Here is a 27,572-nt window from a genome sequence, read left to right on the forward strand (position 1 = left end):
CTCTCAGTGTGTCTGAATTTCATTCTCCTTATAAAGGACTCTAGTACAAGGATTAAGATCCATGCTGATTCAGTTGGACTACACCTAACTGAAGTACCCTCACCAAAGATCCTATTTACAATGAGTTTATACCCATGGAATGCATTAAGATTAATGCTTTTCTGGGGTAAGTAACTCTAAACAATCACACTACCCCTCATGAACTGTCCTCTGACTCATCTAACAATCTCCACCAAAAAAATAAATAAATTTTCTAAGAATCAGGGAAAAACTACAAAAAAAAACTTTCCTTTTAATGGTGGCCTGGTTTTGTACCTCTCAGCCTAGGCTTTTCTAAAAACAAAAATTTAAGAGATGGCCTTCTGGCTACCTACCAACTTTTGCTTTGACAACACAGATGTCAAAAACAATACCCACTCCAATACAAAGACCTTGGAACTCAACATGTGACTATCTTTATGGGATGCAAAAGAAAACTGTTTACATCTTTCCAGATTCCTATGGCAGAGAGCAAAACAGAAAGTAATAACTAAAAATATCATACCATATACATGTGTGAGCTTATTTAGAAATAATTTAAAGTTTGGGATGCCAAAAGATTATCGATGTTGCCTCTTTCCTCATACCAAAGCCTGATAAAGGAAACCCAAGGAAAGAAAATTAAAAGACCAATATCCCTTATGAGTACAAATACAAAAATCTTCCACGAAATACTAGCAAACTGAATCCAATGGCACATTAAAAAATATACACCATGACCAACTGGAATTTATCCCAGGTATGCAAAGGTGATTCAACATAGAAAATTAATTAATATAATATACCATATTAACATAATGAATGATATTAATATAATACACGATATTAACATAATGAATGGAATAACATAATAAATGGAACAGAAGAAAGCTTACTCAACTTGAATAAAAGTATACATGTAAAACCCACTGCTAATACAATACTCAGTGATGAGAGACTTAGACCTTTCTTCTAAGATCAGGAATGAGACAAGCATGTTTACTGTCAGCCTTACTCAGTATTGTACCAGGAGTTCTTGCCAGAGCAATTAGGCAAGAAAAAGAAGTAAAAGGCATCCCAATTGGAAAAGAAGAAGTAAAACTTTCCTTATTTACAGATGACATGATCCTATATAGGGAAAATCCTGAAACTCTACAACAAAGCTACTACAACTAATAAATGAGCAGCAAAGTAGTGGGGTGCAAGATCAACATGCAAAAATCAGTAGTATTTCTACACATTAATAAGGAACAACCTGAAAAGAAATTTTTTTTAAAAAGTCAAGTCACAATAGCAACTAAAAGAATCAAATAGTTGGGATTAAATCTAACCAAGGATGTAAAGAACTTATACACAGAAAACTATAGCACATTACTAAAATATGAAAGAATTAAATAAATGGAAGGACATCTCATTTTCATGGATTGGAAGACTAAATATCATTTAAGATGTTGATTCTACCACAGCTATTTGCAGAGTTAATATAATCCCAATTGAAATTCCAACAGACTATTTGTAGAAATGGAAAAACTCATTATCAATTTTATTTGGAAAGGTAAGGGACCTCGAATAGCCAAAAACATTTTGAAAAAGAAGAAAGAAGTTGGAGGCTCAGACTTCCTGACTTTAAAGCCTATAATAAAGTACAGTAGTCAAAACAGCATGGTAATGACATAAAGATAGACATACTAATCAAAGGAATCAAATTGAGAGTTCAGAAATATGCCCTCCAATGTATGAATTATTGATTTTTGATAAGGCTCCCAAGTCCACTCAACTGGGGAAGAATAGTCTCTTCAATAAATGGTACTGGGAGAACTGGATATCCATAAACAACAGAATGAAAGAGGACTCCTATCTCACACCCTATTCAAATATTAACTCAAACTGGATCAAAGACCTAAATATGAGAACCAGTGCCATAAAACTAGGGGAACATCTTCAAGAATCAGTGATAGGCAGCAGTTTCTCAGACTTTATACCCAAAGCACAAGCAGTGAATGAAAAAAATAGATAAATCAGAATTCCTCAAAATTTAGTTATCCTGGTGCTTCAAAGGACTTTGTCAAAAGGGTAAAAAGGCAACTGACTCAGTGGGAGGAAACCACAGAACTGACAGGGTTTGATATCCAAAATATATAAATAAATCCTGCAACTCAACAATAAAAGGACAAACAACCCAATTAAAAATGGGCAAAAGATATTAATAAGCATTTTTCCAAAGAGGAAATACAGATGGCTAAAAAGCACATGAAGCGATGCTCAGCTTCAATAGCTATTAGGGAAATGCAAATCAAAACCATAATAAGGTATCATCTCACACCTACTAGAATGGCTGCTATTAAACAAAGCAACTACAACTGTTGTCATACTTATTCACTGCTGGTGGGAATGTAAAATGGCACAGCCACTGTGGAGGAATGTTTAGCAGTTCCTCAGGAAGTCAAGTATAGAGTTGCCTATGACCTGGCAATGCTACTACTCGGGATATACCCAGAAGATCTGAAACCAGGAATGCAAACAGACATTTACATACCCAAGTTCATAGTGACATTATTCATAATTGCTAAAAGATGGAAAAAAACAAAGTATCCATCAACAGACGAATGGATAAACGAAATACAGTATATATATAGAGAGAGAGATAGATGGAATATTATTCAGCAGTAAGAAGAAATGATATCCTGAAGCACATGGATGAACCTTGAGAACATTATGTAAGTAAAATAAGTCAGAAACAAAAAAAGGGCAAATATTGTATGATCTCACTGATATGAACTAATTATAGTATGTGAACTCATGGCATACAATATAGAATATAGGTTACCAAAATATAGAATGAGGCTAAAGAATGGAGAGGAATTGCTTAATAAGTGTAGAATGTTTAACTAGGTTGAACTTAAATGTTTGGAAATGGACAGAGGTGATAGTAGCATGTTATTATAAGAATAATTAATGGTGCCAAATGGTACGCGAATGTGGTAGAAAGGGGAAGTTTAAAGTCATGTATGTCACCAGAAGGAAAGTTGGAGGTTACAACATAGGAATGTATAACACAGCAAATCTTGTGGTGGACAACGTCCATGATTAACTGTACAAATTTAAAAAGTTCTTTCAGGAAACTAGAGCAAATGTACAACACTATTACAAAGAATTAATAAGTGGAGAAATTGGGGGAAATGTAACTATTGCAAACTATAGACTGTAGTTAACAGTAATATTTTAATATTCTTTCATCAACAATAACTAATGTACCACGTCAATACTATGAGTCAATAATATGGGGATAAAGGGTGTGGGAGGATTAGGATTTTTTTTTCTTTTTATTTCTTTTCTGGAGTAATGGAAATGCTCTAAATTTGTCAATGGTTACATATGCACAACTATGTGATGATACCGTGAGCCAATGATTGTATACTTTGGATTTGTTTTTATGATGTGTGAATGTATCTCAATAAAATTGCATTAAAAAGAAGGAAAAAATTTCAACAACTTCTTCGCAAAAATGGAAAAGTCAATCATCGAAATCAAATGGGTAAGGGGCCAAATATATCTTGAAAAGGAAGAATGAAGTTGGAGGACTTACATTTCCCAATTTTAAAATGTATTGCAAAGCCACAGTAATCAAAACAGCAAGTATTGGCACAAGGACAGGGTTATAGACCAATGGAATTAAAGTGAAAATTCAGAAATTCACTCTCATATCCTTGGCCAATTAGTGGACTTGTAAGTCCACTCGAGGGGGAGAGAAGGGTCTCCTCAACAAATGTTTCTGGGAAAACAGGATATCTGTATGTGAAAGAATGAAAGTGGACTGCTACCTCATACCATATACCAAAGTCAACTCAAATATAATCAAAGACCTAAATATAAGACTCAGAACTATAAAACTCCTAGAATAAAATATAGGGAAGCATCTTCAGGACCTTGCGTTAGGCAATGGTTTCTTGAACATTATACCCAACGCATAAGGAACAATAACAACAACAAAATAAATGGGACCTCATCAAAATTTAAAATTTTGTGATCAAAATATTTAACGTGAAAGTAATAAAACAACTTAGAATGGGAGAAAATATTTGGAAATCACTTATCTGATGTGGGTTTATTATCCAGACTATATAAAGAAATCCTACAACTTAACAATAGAAAGACAAACAACCCAATTTAAAAATGGACAAAAAGATTTCAGTAGGTAGTTTTCCAAAGAAGATATACAAATGGTCCAAGAAAACATGAAAAGATGTTCAACATTATTGGACATTAGGGAAATGAGATATCATATCACACCACTAGAATTGTTATGATTCAAATAATGGAAAAATAGCAAATGTTGAAGAGGATGCAGAGAAATAGGCACACATTCATTGCTGGTGCAAAATGATGCCACCACTGGTAAGGAAGTTTGGTGGTTCCTCAGAAAGTTACTTATAGAATTACATGAACTGGCAATCCCATTTCCAGGTATATACCCAAAATAATTGATAGCAGGAAGTCCCCTTCAGAGAATGGCAAGAAAGGGGGAAAATTCAACTTCCCCATTTGGAGAATTCCTGATATTCTCACAAGAAGTGGGTACAACCAATTCAATAGGCCAAGCCCTCAATCTTGGGATTTGTTCATATGAAACTTATCCCTGCAAAGGATAGGCTAAGCCTACTTAAAATTAGGCCTAAGAGTCACTCCTAGAGAACCTCTTTTGTTGCTCAGATGTGGCCTATCTCACTCTCAGCCAACACAGTAAGCAAACTCACCACCCTCCCCTCTTCTACATGGGATATGACTCCCAGGGGTGTAAACCTCCCTGGCAACGTGGGACAGAAATCCTAGAATGAGCTGGGACTCAGCATCAGGGTATTGAGAAAATCTTCTTGACCCAAAGGGGGAAGAGAGAAATGAGACAAAATTAAGTGTCAGTGGCTGAGAGATTCCACACAGAGTCGAGAGGTTATCCTAGAGGTTATTCTTATGCATTGTATAGATATCCCCTTTTTAGTCTAAGGTGTATTAGAGATACTAGAGGGAAATGCCTGAAACTGTAGAGCTGTGTTCCAGTATCCATGTTTCTTTAAGCTGACTGTATAATGATACAGCTTTTGCAATGTGACCGTGTGATTGTGAAAACCTTGTGTCTGATCCTCCTTTTATCTATAGTATGGACAGATGAGTAAAACATATGGATTAAAAATAAATAAATAACAGGGGGAACAAATGTTAAAATAAATTGAGTAGACTGAAATACTAGTGATCAATGAAAGGGAGTGGTAAGGTGTATAGAAAAAAATAGGGGAAACAAAGGTTAAAATATATTGGGTAGATGGAAATACTAGTGGTCAATGAGAGGGAGGGGTAAGGGGGATGGTATTTATGAGTTTTTTCTTTTATCTTTCTATTTCTTTTTCTGGAGTAATACAAATGTTCTAAGAAATGATCATGATGATGAATATAAAACTATGTAATGATATTGTGAGACACTGATTATATATATATCAAGAATGGGACATTCATATGTTAAGAATGCTCATATTTCTATTTTATATTTTGTCAATAAAAATATTTTTAAAAAATAATAATAATTGATAGCAAGGACTCAGATATTTGCACACCGATGTTCATAGCAGCTTTATTCATAAATGCCAAGTGTCCATCAACTAATGAATAAACAAAATGCATATGCATACAACGGAATATTATTCAGCTATAAAAAGAAATGAAGTCCTGATACACATGACAGCATGGACAAAACTTGAAGACATCATGTGTTCTGAAATAAGCCAGACACAAAAGTAAAAATTTTGTATGATCTTGCTTACACAAAATAATTAAAATTTACAAATTCATAGTCAGAAACTAGAATACAGGTTACCAGGTGCCGGGGGGTGAGTAGGGAATAAGAAGTTAATGCTTAAACTGCGCAAAGACTCTGTGTGGAGTGATGGAAATGTTGTAATGGATGATGGTGGTAGTTGCACAATATTGTGAATGTAACTAACATCACTGAATTGTGTATTTAAATATAGGTAAATGGCAAGGGGAATTTAAATATGGTTAAATGTAATTAACAGCATTGAATTGTGTATTTGAATATGGTTAAATGGCATTCTAATATATGTTACTAGAATAAAATTTTTTTTAAATCCACAGGACTGTACAACACCGTGAGCCCTAATTAAACCATAGACTGTAGATAACAGCATAATTATAATATTCTTTCCTCAATTATAACAAACGTACTACACTAATACAAAGTATTAATAATAGGGGTCGAGGTTTGAGTACTCTGTGTTTTCTGCATGATTTCTCTGTAAACCTACAACTTTTCTAAAAATAATAGAAGTCTGGAAATCATTTCTGTAGGTTTTTGACTATAGACTTCAGGCCTATACTTAAGATTTCATCTAGCAATTTTTTAAGTCATTAAATTTGAAAAATAGGCTGCCATAAAGCATTTGCATTGCAATGTCAGACTGAACTATTGCTATTGTGGAAGATAAAAGCAAACTTATCAACATAAACAGATTTCTAAATAGACTATGACTAAAGTTTCCACAAGGCTCACGATAGTGTGAATAAAAATTCAACTGTGGTAAAGCATTCAGAAGTTCTCTACATACCAAAAGAACAAATGTGTTAGCTTTAAAATACCAGGGGGAGAAATTATCTTTTTATTTTTCACAAGAGAGTAATAGACTTCTGTACATGAAAAATTTATATACCTAAAAATACATGTATTGTGTGCATATTTCATTTTGCTATTTTAATTGAAGTTCTTTTTGGAAATGGATATCTTCCCTTTTGTGAAACATGCAAATTTCAGCCCAAATATTTTTGCTGGTATCTTACACAAAGGCTTCTATTTCTACATAATTCAAAATGAGGTACCCTAAGGATTAAATTACTTGTTTTTGTTCTGAGAAGAATAATGCCAGTGTGTGAATTAGTGTCAGCTACATGGTAGCTGCTTGCCTGTGGACACCTGAGTGTTTTGGCACCGTCCTCAGAGCTATGGAACCCCCAGCTCCGCTACCCCCACCCCTTTCCTTTTTAAATTCACATGGTCTTCATGACCTGTTATTTCCTTTGCAACATCTCTCATATCCATTGCATGGAATGCTAACTTAACACCTCACCCACAATTGCTACACTGGGTTTTGCCTCCTCTCTTCCTTGCCTTTTGACTCTATCCTGTACTGCATGACTGAATTAGTTTTTGCTAAAACAATTTTTCTTTTCTCAGTTATTTCCCAAAATCTGATTTCCTCTGCCTAAATGTTACATGATCCCTTCCTTACTTAGTCTACTGTTTTTTTCTCACTGAAGACTAATTTAATCTCACAAACTACCAAAATATATTTCAGAGTCTTCATCTTATGAGCTACTTAGTGAAATAAACATTGGGAAATGCCCTGTATTTTGTCTTATTTAGTCACAATGCATGTCAGAATTGACTCTTGAGAAACCCTGCAGGAAAGAAGTCTGTTTAGCTATGTTTAACCAGTATTTTCTAAACTTGTTTGACCTGGAACTCTCTAATGTACGATTTGAGAAAGATGCTTCTCGCCTCTTTAGCTTAGCTCCATGGATTCCAGCAGCTTTACCGGTTGGCACAGAAAATCAAGCAAATCCAGCTTATCTAGAAGAAAAAAACAAATGAAGTGTGTCACATTACATGGCTTTGGGCATACACATTCCACTCGTTTGTAATCTTTCTCTGCAATATTTGTTGCTATTTCTATAAACTCATACATGCTTTCTGTAAACCAATGCAGGCACACCCATTTCAATAAACGCTTCCTGATTAATCTTTCTTCCTCAGATTCCTTCAGATAATTTCAAAGCTAAACTGGATATGTTCAGAGCCTGGTTCTACCAGCATTGCCTGAAATAGGGGTGTGGGTCAGGCATGCCATGTGTGCATTCCTGAAAATAAATGGCCGTGGACGTAGACCTCAGAAACTGTGTGTCACTATCAGCAACACACCTCAGCAGGTGAAGGGCCAAGTTCAGTGACACAAAAGGCAGGTAGAATAACTAATTGAAATTTTTTTCAGCATACTAATAAAAAGCAAAATCCTGGTCATTTTAGTCCAATAGAGCATAATAGTCTCAATGCAAAAGAACAAGAATTATAAGAGAGGTGAATTTCCTTAAGTATGTATTTAAATACTCGAACAACATTTTTCTTTAAAGATCATCATAAAATGATAAAACAACCTTTTCAAATGCCTGCACTTTAAGTAATGCGTATGTATGCTAAAAAAAAAATTCAAGCACTATAAAAATATCTTCAAACGTAAAGCAATAGTCTCGCGCCCCACCCCACTCACCCACCTCCCAAATACCACTTCCCACTTCTAACCATTTCTGTTTTTAACTTTTTTAGTGGTTCCCTTTCCCACTCAAAATAATCTGATTTCAGCAAATGTCTTAACTTTTAAAAGCATTATCTATGTACTTCTGCTCTGATAAAATTTTAGCTCACTCTATACCTACTGCCTCTCATTTCCCCTCGATTTTTTTATTCATTCCTCTATTAGTTGCCTTTGTATCTGTTAATAATACAGTTAAATCTCTTGTTACTGTTCTGTTTAAACACTGATAATATTTATGTTCCAAGCAGTAGGTATTTTTTACATCTTCTATATTCTGCTGAAAAGTTGATTCTAAAAGTTGTAAACAAATGAACTGAACCCCTCGGCGGTGGGTTTTGTTTATTGGCAGTCCCCACTTATTCCCACTGGCTTCTAAGTATGCCCTGATGCTGCAGGGGAGCCGTGACATTTCCCAGACACATTTCCCAGACACTCACTTGCCAAGAGAGTTCTAGAATCAATTTAGAGTCTTCCAGTGGGATGCATTCAGAGAGATGTGGGAAGGCAGGAAGGAGCCAGAAGCTGTTCTTTCTCTGGCAGGGGTAGCACTGGCACACCAGGCTGCGGCCAGCATGAGCACTTGCAGAAGCAAGCCGAGTTTCATGGTCTCCTGCCAGGCCTGGGGCTTAAGCTGTAGCACCACTGAGTCTTCTGGGATGGCTTCCCCTGAAGCTTTCTCGCCGTTGCTTCCAGGCCTCAAGATCCAAATTCTGAACATGAGGCCAAAGGTTTTTTAAGTACCTATTCTTTGCATTAAAAGCCGTTCTGCCAAAAATACTTTGTGAAGCTTTTGCACACCAACACTTGACTGGCACATGTCTATTTCATTCACAGCAGAGCCAAGTTATGTACATTAGGAGTACACTGCCTTCTTCTTAGGTCCATTGTCATTTCCTCTTTGCCATTCCAAAGGAATATTCTCTTACTCCACCATCACTTTCTCAACATCATGCCGCATTGTTGTTTGCATCACTTTTGAGCCAGTACTTTGCTTTTCATGGCGTTGTTTTGCTTTTCTATTATCTTGTTGAGGAAAACTAACATATGATTTTGTTCCACGTCATTAATATCATCCAACATCTTGATCATAGCCATTTCAATTTTCTTCTTTAAAAGCATCTGACATACTCTTTCATTGTTTTCCAGGTCTGCTGGAAACAACTGTCATCCTAGGAGTAACTCAAACCAAACCACTGGATTAGTGCCACTCTTTATTGTAGCCTTTGGAATCTTTTCTTCCTTTTTTCCTCTTTCTTCTCTTTCTCTCTTTTGCTTAGCATATATTCTCAAGTCAATTTTCAGAGTAAAGGTACATGGAAAGTACGCTTTCTAAGTGCCTGTGTTTCTAAGAACATCATTACTTTGTTTCTCCCACTTGATTAATAGTTTGGCTGAGTACAAAATTCCAGGTTCAAAACCATTTTTTTCTTAGATATTTCATGGCATTGATCTGTTTTTCCCCTGGCATCCAGGAAAAATGCTGTTCTGATGCATCCTAATATATAGTGAGAATTTTTCCCCTGACTCCCCAGAAGGTTTTAAGTTCTCTTTATTCTTAGGATATGAAACTTCACAAATGTGAATCCAGGTATGTTCTGTTCATTTACTCTAGTAATCCCCGAAGACTCAGTTCTCTCTTCACATGTAGGGAATTCCTCTCACATTTCTTTGAAAACTTCCACCCCATTCTTTTCTTTGTTCCCCATTTCTGGAGCTCCTATGTTTTAATTCCTACATTGATTTTTATCTTCTCTCTTTATCTTCCTTTATTTTTGTCATTCCTTTATTTTCTAGATTTCCATCTTCTGTGGAAGATTTTACTTTAGTAAACATATTTAATGCCTAAAGTCCTTTCTTATTCTCTAATTTTTCATAACTTATTGATTTATTTTTGGTGCATAATCCTGTTTGCTGAATTATCTGTTTCTATTGATGTCTATCCTATTTCTTCTTCTTGGCTTTTCTCTTTCTTGCTACTGGTTTTTTTCTTATACTTGGGGTGATTTTCACATTTAAGAACGAGGGCCTACGTTGGATTGTCTAAGTAGCTTGTGAGTTTCCTCTGCTTGGTAGGGCTTGCTTTCCTTTACTCAAGTATACAAATATATGCATTTGTATTTTACCTGTAGTTCTTTCCTGTGTGTAAGAAGCCACATACATGAGCAGGACTTGAAACCAGCTAGCTTTGCTTAGATGCTCAAATAGCGTTTCAGTTTGCTAGGACTGCTATCACAAATACCACAAACTGGTTTGGTTTAACTACAGGAATTTATCGGCTCATAGTTTTAAGGCTAAAAGAAGTCCAAATTCACAATATCTGCAGACTTGCTCTTTCCAGGAGGCTGGAGTGTCCTGCTTCTAGCTGCCGACAGTCTTTTGGATTCCTCGGCTGGTATCTCTGCCTCCCATCATCTAGCAATGTCCTTTCCTTTTGTCCACTCTCCTGGTTTTCTGAGGAGGGTCTCTCTGACTTCCACCATCCAGCTTCTTTTCTTTATAAGGCCTCCAGTAACATGGATTAAGACCCACTCTGATTCATTTGGCCACCACTTAACTAAAAATAACATCTTCTGAAGGCCCTGTTTACAATGGAGTCCCTCCCACAGGGATGCAGATTAAGATTTAAAACACTACTCTTTGGGTTACACAATTCAATCTACCACAGCTTGAAAAGGGAGCTTGCAGTGAAGAAGGCCTCCAAATCCAGACTGGAGTGGGGAGGAAGGGAGTGCTAACCCATGTACTACATGGGCACCCACCCTGGCAAACTTACTTTCTAAAACAGCAACCTCCTATTTTTTTGCTTGCCTAAAACACAATAACAGGAGAGGAGGGAAGGCAAGGGATGTAGGAAGCAGGTAGTTGTCAACAGAATGGTGAGGGCTCCGCGAGGAGGTTGGGGGTTGAAAGAAAACCACAACAAAGGAGTGGTAGGTAACAGCAGACAGCCTCAGTGGACAGGAAATAGAGAGAATGCAAAAAAAGAAACAGCACCCCTAAGAAAAACTATACCAAGACTCCCCACCATTTTAAATATTCAATAATCATTGAACAACCTCTCTATGCTCAGCTTTGTTTAATCTTCATCTATTCCTTAACTTGATTTATTGTTTCATCACCTCTGGGTGGGTAAATCTTACTCTTGTCTTCATGTATCTAAATAGCTTTCTTCCTGCTTCCTGCCTCTCAGAAGACAGTAGCCCAGGGAAGTGTGGTCTCAACATGTCCTTACCTGCCAGTGTGATCCTGGCACCTGAGAGGCAAAATCTGGGCACAGTTAACCTTTACATCACCGCAGCCATCGAAAGCAAGGCTCTATGAGGAAGTCACAAAAATCACAGGCAGCAGGGAAAGCTCCTGATTTTGATCATTTTGCCAAGACTTCCATTGTTTATGTGGTATCTCTTGAAATGATAATTTAGTACATGAATTACTTGATTCTAAGTTTTTACATTTACAGGAGGTATCCATATTATATTTTCATTATAAATGGATTCTTTATTGTTTGTTTAGTCCCTGAGAAATTTGATTTATTTTTGGTTTTGTTTTTTAATTAAGTCAGGTTTTCACAAAACGGGGTCTGTGACTGAAACAAGCAGGAACGTTTGGTGATGAGGTAGCCTCTGGAAGTTGCTTCAAACCCACTTTATTAAAAATGGACCCATCGGGCATCTGTAGCCTAACGTGCTCCTGCCACAATGAAGCCCTGGCTCTAACATCTTCCTGTACCTCATTCCATACAGAATGGAATGTATGGGGATGCAGAAGAAATGCCCTGAACAACCGGGTGCAGGGGAGGGAGGAGGTGGAGGAGGACACCCACGGAAGAGCCCACCCAGTTCATGATCAGAGAGCACGGCAGGGATAGCAACATATTCTTGTGGCCCAAATGCCTCAGGCCCCTTGAGTGTAGTCACCTGTGTGGGAGAATAAGCTCAAAAAGCCCATGACGGTGGCTCAGTGGCAGAATTCTTGCCTGCCATATCAGAGACCTGGTTCGATTCCCAGTGCCTCCTCAAGCAAAAAAAAGAAAAAAATTTTTTTGAAGTCCACAGGGACTGCAAAGAATTGGGTCCAAGTTTTGCCAAGGGTAAGCCTGGGAGGAATGAGCAAAAGTGTTGGTCATCAGTGGCACTGACAACTTTTTAATTGGGAAGTGACTGTTTTTTTATATAGATTTATCTTAGTATAAAGAACAACAACAGAAAAGGCAAAATCCACTCTTCCCTACTTGTAAGGTTGCCAGGTATGCTACCATCCTACAAGCATTTTCTAGAAGGGGTAGGGGTAGTTCTAGCCTGCAGGAATGAATTCATATATAAGGAGAATTAATTAGCCATATAAAAGGGAGGGGAAAATACTTCAGAGGAGAGTAAACATTTGCATTTTCTGTTTATGTGGGAATATTGATTTTCTTCCTTAAAAAGCAGAAAAGAGGTTTGTTTTGATTAAGACCTTAAGACTGTTGAAATGTGAATGTGTATAAACAGTTTGCATGCAGCACCAGCTTCACAGCCAAAGAAGCATGGGTCCTCTTGCTTTTCACTGTTCCAAAAAAGCAACAGCAGAAGTGGTGGGTTATTTTAAGGTCGTATGTAACGTAAGTGGATAGGAGTTTTACCATCCCAACAGCAGCTTTACAGATAAGTTGAATGTTCTTTTGAGAGCAGTGGATTCCCTAGTAATGAGTACAAATTCTGAGGAAACTAAACTAATATTTTCCAATGTTAACAAAGTTGGAGTATGTTGTCAGAATACAGTCAAACATAATTGATGGAGGAAGAGAGTAATTACACTTTAGGGGAAAAGCCAAAAGAAAGAGGAAGCTGGCTACAAAAAGGGAAGCAACTCAGAAGGAATAAAGAGGGTGTGGGAAGAGGTTGTAGAGCAGAGGAAGTAACTGTGCCATTTCCAAACCCACAACCATCTACGTGCGAGACAGATTAAACAGTCCTCCAGGCCAGGTGTAGATGCTTGAAGATATAAGACAAGAACATGCAGTCGTTTCCATGCCGCAAGGCTGAAACAGCTGTTGTTTGCACTTTGGATTTTCTACATGGGAAAAATGGCACCATGAAAATATCCAATGACTATTTTGACAATGTTTTCTGACTCATGAAAACCCAAAGGAGCCCTAAGTGTCAGGGATTTTAAACATTCTCTTTTGTCGTTGTTCCATCTTGCTGCCAAAAGCAAACCAAAAACACTTCAGAGATTGAACATATTGTTTTGGGGTGCTCATGTCCAATCTCATCACAGCGTTACTCGAAGATGAGAAACAACTGAGAAAAGCCAACACGAGGACCAGGACAAGGACGGCAAAGGACCTCTGGTTCCTTCCACTGAAGAAACATTCCTCATTTGGTTTCTCCATCCGAAGTTTTAATTTACTTAAAAAAAAAAAAAAAACTTAATTGCTGTGACTTTGCTATGCTCTAGCCCACTGAGGATTTTATTTACAGTTTGTTGTTCTGCTGAGGTGAAAGCCACGTTCTCTGTTTTTTCTTTTCACTTATGCGTAAAGAGAAAGCAGCCCCACCTATCCTCTTTGAGAAATGCAAGTCACAATCCTTCCGAGCCATGTAAAGAAGAAACGGATTCCTTTCTGTTTGTTTTAGTTCCTGTTCCTGATAGAAATCAGAATAATATAGGACTGTTGGCAGAAACAGACAAAAGTTTACTCAGACAAAAATTCACCCACAACGGGCCTCTGCTGCTACTCTCTGCTGGCATACCAGAAAACTGTCCCCACTGGACAGTCTTTGCCTGTTATTTATTATTTAATAATAAATAATAGCAGTGGCTGGACTCTTACCTTCAAGGTGTTCAGTCAGTCAGACGGCCATAAGGCAGGAAAGCATCGTCGCCTTACAGGGAACCAGCTGTAAAGGACACCAGGAAAAACGCTGTTTTGAAAAGCTCTCCTTCAAAGCAATCATGCTCAAACTGCTGAAAGCACTCTGAGCTGAATGGAAAGACGTAAATAAAAAAGAAATTCGATACTTCTTTTTGGTTCAAGGCTTTATATTCATAATCATCTTATAAACTCAGATGTGCCTATCATCTCTAATGCTAGAGAAGAAAATTAATGCATTTATTATCTCAATTTATACCTAAGTATTTTAGTAGTTTAAATATTTACAGTACTTTATAGAAAATTTAAGAAAACACTCTGATTTTATATAACATAATTTTTGCTTCTGTCACGTCATTGGATAGTTCCTTTCTCACTATAACTCTTGTGTGTGGCAAACAGAAAGCAGCTAGAAAGTAATGTCACAATCAGATAACAAGGATTATTAAAATTATGATCCCTAAATAAATTGAAGATTTGAGTGAAGAAGAAAGGTAAATGCCAAAAATATTTTCTCTTATTCTTCACGCACCCACTTCATGAGTGTCAATTTTATCTTTCTTAATAGTTAGAGTGTTTAGTAGAAAAATAGTTGGATCATTTCCCTATGATACTTCTTTCTAATAAGAGTAATATTAGTTATCTCAAGGTCGTTAGGAAAAAAGAAAGGATGGAATTTGAAATAATTATTTCAAAAAGGGAAGGGAGAATTAAAGTCATATTTAGGACTACATCAGAGCGATGGTGAAGAAAATAAATCACTGGAAAGATATTTCTGTGACAATGTCTGATATATCTGATAGTAGGAACCAAAGAGGAAAATCATACTGGGAAGGGATATTCAGAAGAACGGACAGGGAATTCATAAATCAGATCTCTAAAGAACAGATTAGGAAAATAATGCTGTCTCATATATAAAAGAGGTTCTAGAACTTGTGGAATCAGATACCAAATTAAATAATCAGCTGCTGGCAACCCTGTTTGAGGACATCAATGTGTGGTCAGTGAAGTGAGCGGACTGCTTCCTTTTCTGAACTGTAGGGCACCTACTTTCTCTGCTAAGCCTTTAGCACCTTGAACGCTCTGCTTAAATTGCTTAATTCTCTTTGAACAGGCGTTAAATTCTCACCAATAGACTTGGAGCTTCTAGGCGGCCAAGAATACGTCTCCTATTCCTAAACCATCAGCCTTTATGAGGTAGAGGGAAATGAGTTCCTCTGGTGTTGGTATCCCCTCAAGTGTTAATGGAAAAAATTATACTTTACTTGTAAAGGCATTTTAAAATGAAGAGGAAAATGCTTGATTTTTAAAAGCTGTGTATTGAGCAAACCTAGGTTGAATCTAATTGAGAGATTTAGAAAAGCATGAAAAAATAAGTGTATGCATTGCACCCAGTTCTTGGTAAATCTAGTCGGATCATACCCTGACACACTAAATTCAGTGTGCATGAGATCACTCCAAGTAGTAAAATAAAAAGGATTTTCTCTCTATGTTTATAAATTGGGCTGAAAGGGAATATACAAATATGAAATGTAGGTGATAGGATTTTAAAGACTGATACAGTGCTTTACAAAAATTATTTGACCACAAAACATCACAATTACCACCAAAGAACGAAATAATGTTAATTGCTAAGAGATTTATTACTAAGATTTCCTGTGTCTGTGATTTTAGCAAAGTTTCAAAATACTGTTTTCCCATTTTAAATTCAATTCTTAAATATTTCTACAGCAGCTTGTACTGGGAAATATTTTGACACTAGGCACATATACATACACATGGCAGATACAATCCCTGCTTACCTTCTAGAGGGGGAGACAGATACATACAGATGATAATGATTTCTTAATTATTCATTCATACACAGATACTCATCGAGTGCCTAATAGCTGTCAGACACTCTGTTGGACCCTTGAAATGTAGCAGTGAACAAAAACTCTTTACTTTCATGGAGCTTAAATTAGGGCAACAGAGATGACAGCAATAAAAACATAAATGTATAAAAATGGAGAAAAGCTATAGGAAAAAAAATCAGAGCAAATAAAACTGAAGATGGCCAGGGAAGTCTTCCCTGAAGAAAGGGAAAGAGGGAAAGGGGGAATGAAGTAGTTATCAGGGAGAGGAATGCTCTACTGCCCAGAGTTGGGGTAAGCTAGCAGCAGTAATGGCTAGCACCTATTGAGCTGGTTGTAGCGTGTGTCCCACACACTCTAAGTGTATTAACTTGTTTATTCCTCATGACAATCTTTCAAGGATTTTACAGATAAAGAAACCGAAGTAAGAGAAGTCACAGAATTAATTGTTCAAGGTCACAAAGCTCATAAATATGTACAACCAGAACTTGAACCCAGGCACAACAAAAACAAGATAAATTCCTTTTAAAAATGAAGAAACAACAACAACAAAAGTCACATGCTTTGATAAGTGGATAAATGCTGTGAAGTGAACAAACAAAGGACTAAAATTAAGTGAGAGTTCTATGAAAATGAGGTGATCATGGAAGGTCTCTCAGAGGAAATATTTCATCTGAAAACGGAAGGATGAAAAGGAACAGATCAAGGAAGAATTGGGACAGGTGTATTTCAGGAGAAAGGAACAGCATGTGTCTATGTCCTGGGGCCAGAAGGATCTGGGCAGATTGGAGGAGCCTGAGGGAAACTGGTGAGTCTGTACCCTATAGGAGGAGGAGAAGCTCTATGACAGCTGAAGTAGGAGAAACAGGTAGAAGCTATGCTATGAAGGGCTGATTGGGTACTTGAATTTTATTATGCGCCATTGTGAAACCCTTTTCTTCAGGGTATTATCTGGTTTTCCTTTTTTTAAAAATCAGTGGCTTTTTGTAGAAAAGGGTTTAGATATTCACAGACAGTTGATAGAAAATGTGTTACTTTTTGGAGGGTTTAGGGTTCACTTTCTTTTCTTATTTTTTAGCTATATAACACAGACAGATAAGAACCAAGTCAACTGCCACTATAGATATTTATAGATGCATCCATACATGAATTCTGGGGTCCAATATTTACTTGGAAGTAAACCAGAATTTTTCCAGAACAACTTCCATGGTTGAGCTCACATTGTTTTTTGAAACAGACTTCACTGAAGGGAGACATTCTGCCTGTTCCTTAGGATTTCTGAATCCCTCTCACCATCCCTGGAATTGCTAAGTGAGGCAGGAAAGGTGTCCATTATCTGTCATGGACTTCATTAACTTTTTTACCATTTCTCCAGCTACAGAAGGTCATCCTAATACTAGCTATAGTTCTTTTGAACTTGACATGTTTAAATACCTTTAGCCACATATTAAATTTATGATTCTGTCAGAAGAGGCTGTTGACAGAAGACTGTTCTGGAGCTGTGCAAACGAACTCCACCTTAATCTGCATTCACAGGAATGTTCAATGTTTATAGCCCACTGCGGTTTTGAATCTAGGATCAAATCTGGAACCGAACTGCTTTCTCTTCAGTAAAGCAGAACTAAAATGTCACAGCTGTGAAGATCTGGGTCTTTCAGGAGTAGGCATCGCCCTGTCACGAGCACCACCAAGTGGCCTGTGCACATCGCACAGTCTCCCAGGATGCCACCGATTGCCAGTTTCCACCCAAAGACATGCCTTCTTTCTATGGAGAGTTTCAGGCTTTAAGCACACTTCTTGAGACATGAAGTCAGTGATTCAGAGAATCCATTTGTTGGACTTCTCCCAGATTTAACCTAGAATAGAAATCACTGCTGTGGTTTGCATCTCAAATGCAGCAACTAAAGAGTATTGTTTGATACACTCACTAGATTTTCACAAATGAGTATAATGATATAAGGGAACTAAAAACATAACCAAAAACTTTAGAACATCGCTCTCCCCACATAGGTGGGCCAGCCTCCCTTCACACAGCTGTAGAAACATATTCCAATCTGTTTCTGGGGTGTGACCCAAATTAATTGAGCAACCTTAATCTAGGAACAGGAAGGAGATGAATTGCCACTATTCTCAGTTTCACATCAAAACAGTTCTCATCCCCTAAACATACAAACATTTGGTTTAAAGATTTTTCACACTGGCACCTGACATGATCTTTCTTTTATTTTCTTTTAACTATCCAAGAATCAAGGTTCAATAGAGCCCTAGAAAATACGGCCTCTAATCTCAAGAAGGTGAAACCCAAGGCCAATAACAAGACATGATCGTCCCCTTCTCTGGTTGCCAAAGCAGAACGGTGTGTGCTACAGGGAAGGAGAGGAGGGGAGCCGGCAGCCTTAGGTAAAGAGAATTAGCTTGATAGCAGTGCTTCAGCCAACACTTCCTAGGGCCTTAGTTCTGCAGCATCAATTCCTGTCCCTGTCTATTTAGTCCATGCCCCACTTCCATGCCGACAAACAAAATAAAAACAAATTTTAATTGATCCGAATCTATCCAATACTTGGGGAATTTTAATCATTTCAGGATCAAAGAATGCTAACTAAATTCATTTCTGTAAGTAATAAACACAGAATTTCATGAAGCGATTAAAAAGAAATTACTGCATGTTTTCATGAAACAATTAAAAACAAATGCTGTTCAAGTTGAGGAAAATATGTCACAATGCACTTGTGTTATAAGAGTCAGAACTTTTTTCTCTTGCTAAGAAAAATACACACGCATATGTTCAGCATAATGGGTTTCTAAATGGACAGTCATTAAAAGTGTCCCTGCAAATACAAATGGCCAAAAGGCACATGAAGAGATGCTCAATGTCCCTGGCCATTAGAGAAACGCAAATCAAAACCACAATGAGATATCATCTCACACCCACCAGAATGGCCACTATCAACAAAACAGAAAATGACAAGTGCTGGAGAGGATGCAGAGAAAGAGGCACACTTATCCACTGTTGGTGGGAATGTCAAATGGTGCAACCACTGTGGTAGGCAGTTTGGTGGTTCCTCAAAAAGCTGAATATAGAATTGCCATACAACCCAGCAATACCATTGCTGGGTATCTACTCAAAGGACTTAAGGGCAAAGACACAAACGGACATTTGCACACCAATGTTTATAGCAGTGTTATTTACAATTGCAAAGAGATGGAAACAGCCAAAATGTCCATCAACAGACGAGTGGCTAAACAAACTGTGGTATATACATATGATGGAATATTATGCAGCTTTAAGACAGGATAAACTTATGAAGCATGTAATAACATGGATGGACCTAGAGAACATTATGCTGAGTGAGTCTAGCCAAAAACTAAAGGACAAATACTGTATGATCCCACTGATGTGAACCGACATTCGAGAATAAACTCGGAATATGTCATTGGTAACAGAGTCCAGCAGGAGTTAGAAACAGGGTAAGATAATGGGTAATTGGAGCTGAAGGGATACAGACTGTGCAACAGGACTAGATAAAAAAAACTCAAAAATGGGACAGCACAATAATACCTAATTGTAAAATAATCATGTTAAAACACTGAATGAAGCTGCATCTGAGCTATAGGTTTTTGTTTTTTTTTTTTTTACTATTATTATTACTTTTATTTTTTTCTCTATATTAACATTCTATATCTTTTTCTATTGTGTTGCTAGTTCTTCTAAACCGATGCAAATGTACTAAGAAACGATGATCATGCATCTATGTGATGATGTTAAGAATTACTGATTGCATATGTAGAATGGTATGATTTCTAAATGTTGGGTTAATTTCTTTTTTTCCGTTAATTAATAAAAAAAAAAAAAGTGTCCCTGGGCCAGATGAGGCAGTCTACCTGTGGTTCCCATATGCCCTGAGGACCTAAGCAGGCTGAGTCAGGGTCGGCTGGTTCCTCTTGCACTCTCAGGCCAGACTTTGCAGTTTACAGACTTTTCCAGGTCCGTTTTTCCCCATTATGGAGTCTTATAAAAATGCTGTGAGGTACAGTGATTCACAGCCCCCCTTTAGAGTAGAGGAGACTGTGGTTCTCTTAGGAAGAGTACAGCATTAGCTAATGGCTGGAAGCTGTGCACTACACCCAGGCAAGCTTGCTTCACTCTACAACAATTTGTATTAACTTTACTGCAATGTATGGGGTTTCAATTGTTTCTCCCAGGAATGCTGCAAGACGGATAAAGCAGACATCATTTCTAATTAACAGGTGGAGAAACTGGCATTAAAGGGGGGAAGTGATTTGCCCAAGGTCAGGCAGAGCTGAGAGCTGGGAGTAGAACCAAATCCCCTGAATTCTAACCCAGTTTCCTTCCTACTATTCTCTACTGCCACCTTCTATATTCTACTAGACAGCTACTGCAAGAATCAAAGCTGAAGTGGCGAAAAGACCCAACAAAAACAGGAAAATGTAATTAGACAAAAAATTTCCAAAGGAAAAGTAAGTCTAGAAAAAGATTATCTATGTTTGGGCTTTTATTTGTATGCAGTCATCAAAAGGAGAGGGAGGGGAGGCTTAAAAGACACAAGTTGTACTGTAAAGTCATATTTTAAAGAAAGATGGCTATGAGGGGTTGAGACTCTTGAAGGCTATGAAGAAGGAAGAAAGGGAGGTCTGAAACTCTACCAATGTAGACTTCAATTACTATGCATCCTTTTAATCAGAAATGCTGAACTGAGAAAAATATTTCGATCTGCAAAAAGGTACTGGCCTGTAGGTTTCATATTTAGTAACAAACAAATTCAGAAGAGATGGAAATTCCAGAACACCTTTCTCAGGATTGGTGAGTGGTTGTGTTAGAAATTAGACTTGCACTTAGCTTAAGGCAAAACAGAATAATCAGAGGCAGCTCTGATAGTGGACAGACTCTCAGTAGGAAGTTAGCCTCTGACAGCCAGGACTAAAAAAGTTCTTTCAGAAACAAAGGTCAGAAAACCTGGTTCCGACCCAACTCTGCCACTTGGGAGTTGTTTTGGTTTGCTAAAGCTGATGAAATACAATATACCAGAAATGCATTGGCTTTTACAATGTGGTTTATTAACTTACAGTTCTGAGGCCATGAAAAATGTCCAAATTAAGGCATCAGCAGAATGGCACCTTCTCCCTGAAGAAAGGTTGCTGGTGATCTGGGACTCCTTTGTCACATGGCCAGGCAAGTGATGAAGCCTGCTGGTCTCTCCCTTCTCTCCTGGGTTTCGCTGCTTCCAGCATCTGGCATCAGTGGCTTCCATTTGGAGCTTAGCTTTCATTTTTCTTAGCTTCTCTGGGGCCTTTATCTGTGTTTTATCCTCTTATAGATCACATCTCAATTGAAATAACCTAATCAAAATATCTCACCCACAAAAAGGCCACACCTACAGAAATGGATTAAAACAATATGATTTGGGGGGGGGGGGGGGAACATGCAGCTTCGAACCATCACAGGAACTAACTGATTACTCTCAGAAGCTCAATTCTTTTGACTGTAAAATGATGAAAATGTTAAATGATGAAAATAATGATCACAATTATGGTGATCCTCTTAACGGAGAATCACCCATCATCAGTCAAGTGCCATAAACCCCTTGCATGCATTCTCTGCAACAGTCTGCACATAACCTCAGAACGGAGGTACTACTCTTCTTTCCATCTGACTAATCCAAGGCCTAGAAAAATTGTTACCTTGCTCAGAGCCACCACTGGTCTGTCTGATTCCAAAGGCCATTCCCTTAACTTGCTTTAGTAGAAACTAATTATTTTTTCATGGTAAAGTAATGAAAGAACATTGTGGTTTTATATATTAGTCTCTCATGAGCTTTGTTTGTGAGTCAATTCCCTCAAGTCTAGCTCCAAAAAGATATTAAATTTCTGAGACTTCAAATATGAAAATTGGGCCCCAAACTATGGTAATAGAGAAGTTTATACATAGGAAACCAGTGAGCCAGTCATTGGAAACATCCCTTTAAACTTCTTTCTAGCAGAGTTTTCAGCAACTATCATTTTACTGCCAACACTTCTAATAAATTGATGGGATGGGAAAAAGCAGAGGGTTCAAGCTGAGCTCCCAATTCCCAGGCTGAGTGTGAGAACCAACATTTATGATCCAAAACCTGCAAGAATGAAGAAAGTACCTTGAACTTATGCTCTAACACCTTTGACACCTCAAATGAGATAGTAGAAAGAATAGAAACTGACTTATTTGCCAGAAATGAAAATTTGAACTTGGCTTTCGGACAGACACGTTCTGTAAAAAACTAGCTGAGACTGTTTGGAGGTGAAGTGAAGGATAATTTGGGAATGTCTTAAAGGGTGAGTTGTGTTGCTTGGAGAAGTAGCTCTTAGCTGAGGAAAGCAGAGGAAAATGTTGGTTTTACAACAAGGCATCTCAAACTATGAGCAGGTTGATCTGTTTGCTGCATATTCACTGGGATTAGAGGCCAAATGAGGTCCACAACCATTTCCCTATTAGACCAGAGATAAAGAAAAGTCCTACAAAAGCAAGTCTTGGGGTTAGGTAGGTAGAGAGATGGAGAGGCGAATCATGTGGCCAACCTGAGAAAGAGTGTGCATATGTGTGTGTATGTGTGTGCGTGTATGTGCGTGTTAAAAACACCATTTATGTAGAAGGGTATGTGTATGTGTGTTAAAAACACCATTTATGTCCTATATAGTTCCAGGGGCAGGGCCTGGGGGTGATATATAAGCAGAGATATAAATCCACTAGAGAAACACTTTCAGCTTCTATGATATTCCAGGTCAGATACATTTCATGCCCACTCCCTAGGCAAATATTTAAAACAAACAGGAAAAAAAAGAAAAAGCCCGAGGTGTTTTAATCTCCCTGTACAGGTTACACCCATCACATTTCTCCAAAATAGTTGGACTCTAGAAAAGGTCTAACTAGTCGAATGTTCCATGGCCTAAAGTCTAACATTGGACATTCAATATAATTTGGCCCCGTCTCTGCGGTACATCTGGTGAAAAAGGCTCAGAGCCTAGGTACATCTGGTGAAAAAGGCAAATCATATGGAGAATGTTTTGCTTGAAGCACTAACCCTCTGTGTGAAATTAACCCCTACTATCAAGGGGTACCCCATTCTGACCTCTCAGATCCAGGTCTGCACAGCTTTCTCCCCTGAGTTCTAGGACTACACAGCTATTTCAGAAAAAGAGGAGGGTCTTCCCTTTGGATGCAGATTTAAAATAAGACCCTGCACCTCCTTCAGCATGATTTGATAAATATTAATGAATCCACAATTATAAAGAACCCCTGGTGTGGCCTAATTTCTTTTGCAACTGCTTAATTTCTGTGAGTAATCACTTCATTAATTTTGCAGAGCAATACTTATTCTGTGTTCAACCTTTCTTGGCTCATCTCCAAAATGTTATCATCCAGGCAGCAACACTGTTTGCCAACCACAGTCAGACAAATAAAACACTAAAAGAAACATCAGCAGCTCTGAATTACATTCACTTTCCTCAACTGTTTCAATTAATGATTTGAAGACTAAAATCCTTTATTCTAAGCTCACATAAGTCTTATTAAATAATAATAAATAATAAGTCTTTCTTTATTGCAGTCCCGAGTAGGCTGAATAATAGTTCCCCCAAAATGTCCACATCCTGATCCCAGAACCTATGAATATGGCTTTATGTGGCAAAAGGGACTCTGCAGATGTGATTGATGAGTCTGTGACTGGGAGATTATCCTAGAATATCTGGGTGGACTCAGTGTATCACAGGGGTCCTTGTAGGAGGGATACAGAAAAGTCAGGCAGAGGAGAAGACAATGTGATGATGGAAGTAGAGATTCAAGTGCTGCCTTGGAGTGTAACAGTCTCTAGAAGCTGGAAGAGGCAAAGTCCAGATTCTCCCCTGGAGCCTGAAGAAGAAAACATGCCTTCCAATATTTGATGTTAACCTCATAAGACTCATTTTGGACTGTGACCTCCAGAGCTATAAGACAATAAAGTTGCATTGTGCTGAGTCACTAAGTGTATAGTAATCTGTTATAGCAATAACAACAAAGCCAATACAGACCCCATCATAAATCTGTAAAATTTTTGAAACATTATGATGATCAGCTCATGCAACACCTGCAGTATTTGCCTCATCCTCAACCCCTTTCTGAGCGCAGCACATCGAGTCGGTTCTTCAGGTGTAAGCTGTCAACTGACTTGGCTACGTCTGATTGGACTACCTACAGTTAGACAGCAGGAGTCACCCAGAGGCTACAAGAAATCTGCTCGGTGAAATTCCGTATTGTGGATTGTGACTAACAAAGAAATTTGATCTTCTCTCAGGGACTTTTGAAATTAAGACAACCAAGAGGGCAGTGAAAGTTCAAAGAAAGGAATGAGAATGTAAAAGAGAAGGAAGATAGAAAATCTAAAAGGACAAAGTAGGATAGAGTCAATAGAAGAGGGAGTAGTGGATGGCATCTTCTGCAGATCACCCGGCCATATCCCTTCATGGTTCTCAGTGCTACCAGCCCCTCCCCCCAACCCAGGGTTCCTTTAAATAACTATTGCTGAACTGTAGTGAGCCACATTCCAGCGCCCCATAAGGCCCAACTGCACAGCTGCTGAGATTCATCCTTAAGCGTCCTTAATTTCCCATGTAGCCTTCCAGTAACCACTCCTCACCCTAGGTGACCTGAGTAGGTTTCTGTTCTTTACAACCTTAAACAGGCTAGTCATGATTCTCTGCACCCTACTTTCACCCTGTTAATCCCATTTTTAAAAACCATTTATGACAAAAGGCTTGAACAGATCTCCAAAGAAGATATACAAATGGCCAACAAGCATGTGAAAAGATGCTCCACATCATTAGTCATTAGGGAAATGCAAGTCAAAAAAAAAACTACAGTAAGAAACCACCTCACACCTACTAGGATGGTTATAATCAAAAAAAGCAGAAAAAAAAGTTTTGGCAAATATATGGAGAAATTGGCACCCTCATACTTTGCTAATGGGACTGTAAAATGGTTCTGCCACTATAGAAAACAATCTGGCAGTTCCTCAAAATATTAAGCCTCGAATTTTACAATATGAACCAGTAGTTTCACTTTTTAGTATGTGCCCCCAAAATTAAAAACAGGTATTCAAACAAAGACTGTACATGGATGTTTACAGTAGCACTGTTTACAGTAGCCAAAAGGTAAAAACAACCCAAATGTCCAATAGATACATGGACAAACAAAATATGGTACATCCATACTATGGAATGTTATTCAGTGACAAAAAGGGACCCAGTACCTAAACATAGTAAAACATGGATGAACTTGAGAACATTACGCCAAGTGAGAGAAGCCAGACACAAAAAAACACATATGGTATGATTCCATTTATTTGAAATACCCAGGATGGGAAAATCCATAGAGACGAGAAGCAGATTAGTAGTTGTGAAAAACTGGAGCGAGACAGGACTTGGGAATGTGTGCTTAAGAGTCTGGAGTTTTGGGGGGAAGTGATGAAAATATCCTGGTACTAGACAGTCGTGAAGGTTGCTTAACATTGCGAACATACTACATGCCTCTGAATTGTATACTTCAAAGTGGTTAAAATGGTGAATCTTATGAAAGTCTCATCACAATTTTAAAAATCACTGAAAAATATTCCATATGACATATTTTTGCCACATTTTATAGATATTCACATCAATTTACGATTATACAAGCTACCAGACACCTCAAATTCTGCTCTGCCTTCAAGCGGTCCCAAAGATTATTCCTTTGCTCTCCAGGGTCCAGCCTGGGTGCCTATGGATGCTCTCCAGAGTCAGATGAGGTTTCCTTTTCACACAGCCTCTGTAGTTGGTCTAAAATGTATAGCTTATTTTGTAAACAGGAATAGAAAGCCACCATGGCATCTGTCCAGATTAATCTGACCCTGGGCTAATAATCTCTGAATGAATGAGAAAAGCTATTCAAAATGTAAGCTCACATGGGCCTTTTTATTTCACGATTTGAATGAGAGCAAGATATGCAAAAAAAAAAAAAATAGATTCCTTGAAAACAGAAGTCAGTCACTTCTCAAGTGGCTTGAGAAGTTAATGATGGCACCACTATGGGATAATTTCTTTAAAGACTGTGACTGATACTTCAAAAGAATATTTTAGGTATATGTCACCAAGATCCTCAATAAAATTAAATTTCCCAAGTGGAGAAGTTCCCAGATTGGCCTACCTTGCTGAAAATGACACCTAAGAAGATTTAATTATAGTTCCTGCTTCTCAAAATATTCCAGAGATGTTTTTTCAATCAGCAGATGGCGCTGTCAACATATTGCTGACATTAAAAGACAGTGCTAATGGCTACTTTAAAAAATCCCTTTATTTATAGTAAACTTGGAATCATGTTTAAATACTTGCGGTATCCATTTCATACTTGGGGAAAAATTCACGAGTTTTAGCAGTAGTTGGCTATCTCCAAAACTGTGAAATCCTAAGAAATTTAATTCAGTTACCACATAGAAACTGTCCTAAAACATTATCTTTGTTACTGTAAATATTAACTAACACAGATTGATAGCTTGCTATGCACCACGCACTTTGATAGATCCTCACATATAACCTCTGATTTAATCCTAAGCACCTTAAAGGGGATTAATTCCATTTTACAAAGGAGAAAACTGAGGCTTAGGTAAATTATCTCCTTTGCCCAACACACATTTCTATATAGGATAGAACCACGGTTCAAAATGAGGTCTGACTCCCTCCAAAACCCATCCCCTGAACACAGTACCCCATATCACACATAGTTCCCTAAAACTATGGTATTTCCTGTACTTCGGAAAAGACACTTCAAAGATAGGTTCACTATGAATATCAAGATAGGTAACTTAAGCCCTTAAACCTGCAGATGACCTGAAAGGCTAATTTCGTTGAACTCCAAAAGTTGCTTATATGCAGGATTCGTTCACAGCGCAGAACAACTTGACCTTTACTGTTGGGGGAAAATTAGGAAGGAAAGGTGAGCTCAGGAAGTCAAACTGTCCCAGACAAAGAACGTGAACCACACTCACAATGACAGGCAACCTGAAACAAAGAAATGAGACGCATGCTATTTGCTATGCGAACAAAAGGAGCTTAAACTAATGAGACACTCTGTCCCGCAGCAAAGAGAGGAGAATTACATCGCTTGTGTACTCCCAGCTTGACCTTTTCGTGATCAGACGTTAAGGGGAAGAAGCTGTAGTTTGCCTAGAAATCTATTCTGAGGAAAAAGTTAGATACATAACGAATTAAAAAAGCAAACAATGTAGAAGAGTAAACATTCTATGTTTTTCAGATAGACAAATCTCACATGGTAAGTTACCTGGTAAAAAGTTGCACACAGTATAGGAGTTTTTCCTTCTCTCTAAAAAGAAAAGCGTTGGGCACCTCTAAAGCAAAGCCGATCTGGAGGGGGTCGGGAGCCAGCCGCGCACGGACGCACCAGCGGGCGAGGGCCACGCC

At 37.9% G+C, this 27,572-nt stretch overlaps 1 long non-coding RNA gene across 1 annotated transcript; it reads right to left on the reverse strand.

The window, feature by feature from the left end:
* Positions 1-5,629: 5,629 nt before the first annotated feature.
* On the reverse strand, positions 5,630-27,572 carry LOC143685888 (uncharacterized). The gene is made up of 3 exons (XR_013176789.1): positions 27,433-27,572; positions 14,206-14,272; positions 5,630-7,651 (listed from the first exon to the last, which is right to left on the reverse strand). It is a non-coding gene; the product is annotated as an uncharacterized LOC143685888 (long non-coding RNA).

The sequence above is a fragment of the Tamandua tetradactyla genome, chromosome 1, assembly GCF_023851605.1.
Source record: "Tamandua tetradactyla isolate mTamTet1 chromosome 1, mTamTet1.pri, whole genome shotgun sequence".
Classification (NCBI taxonomy): Eukaryota; Metazoa; Chordata; class Mammalia; order Pilosa; family Myrmecophagidae; genus Tamandua; species Tamandua tetradactyla.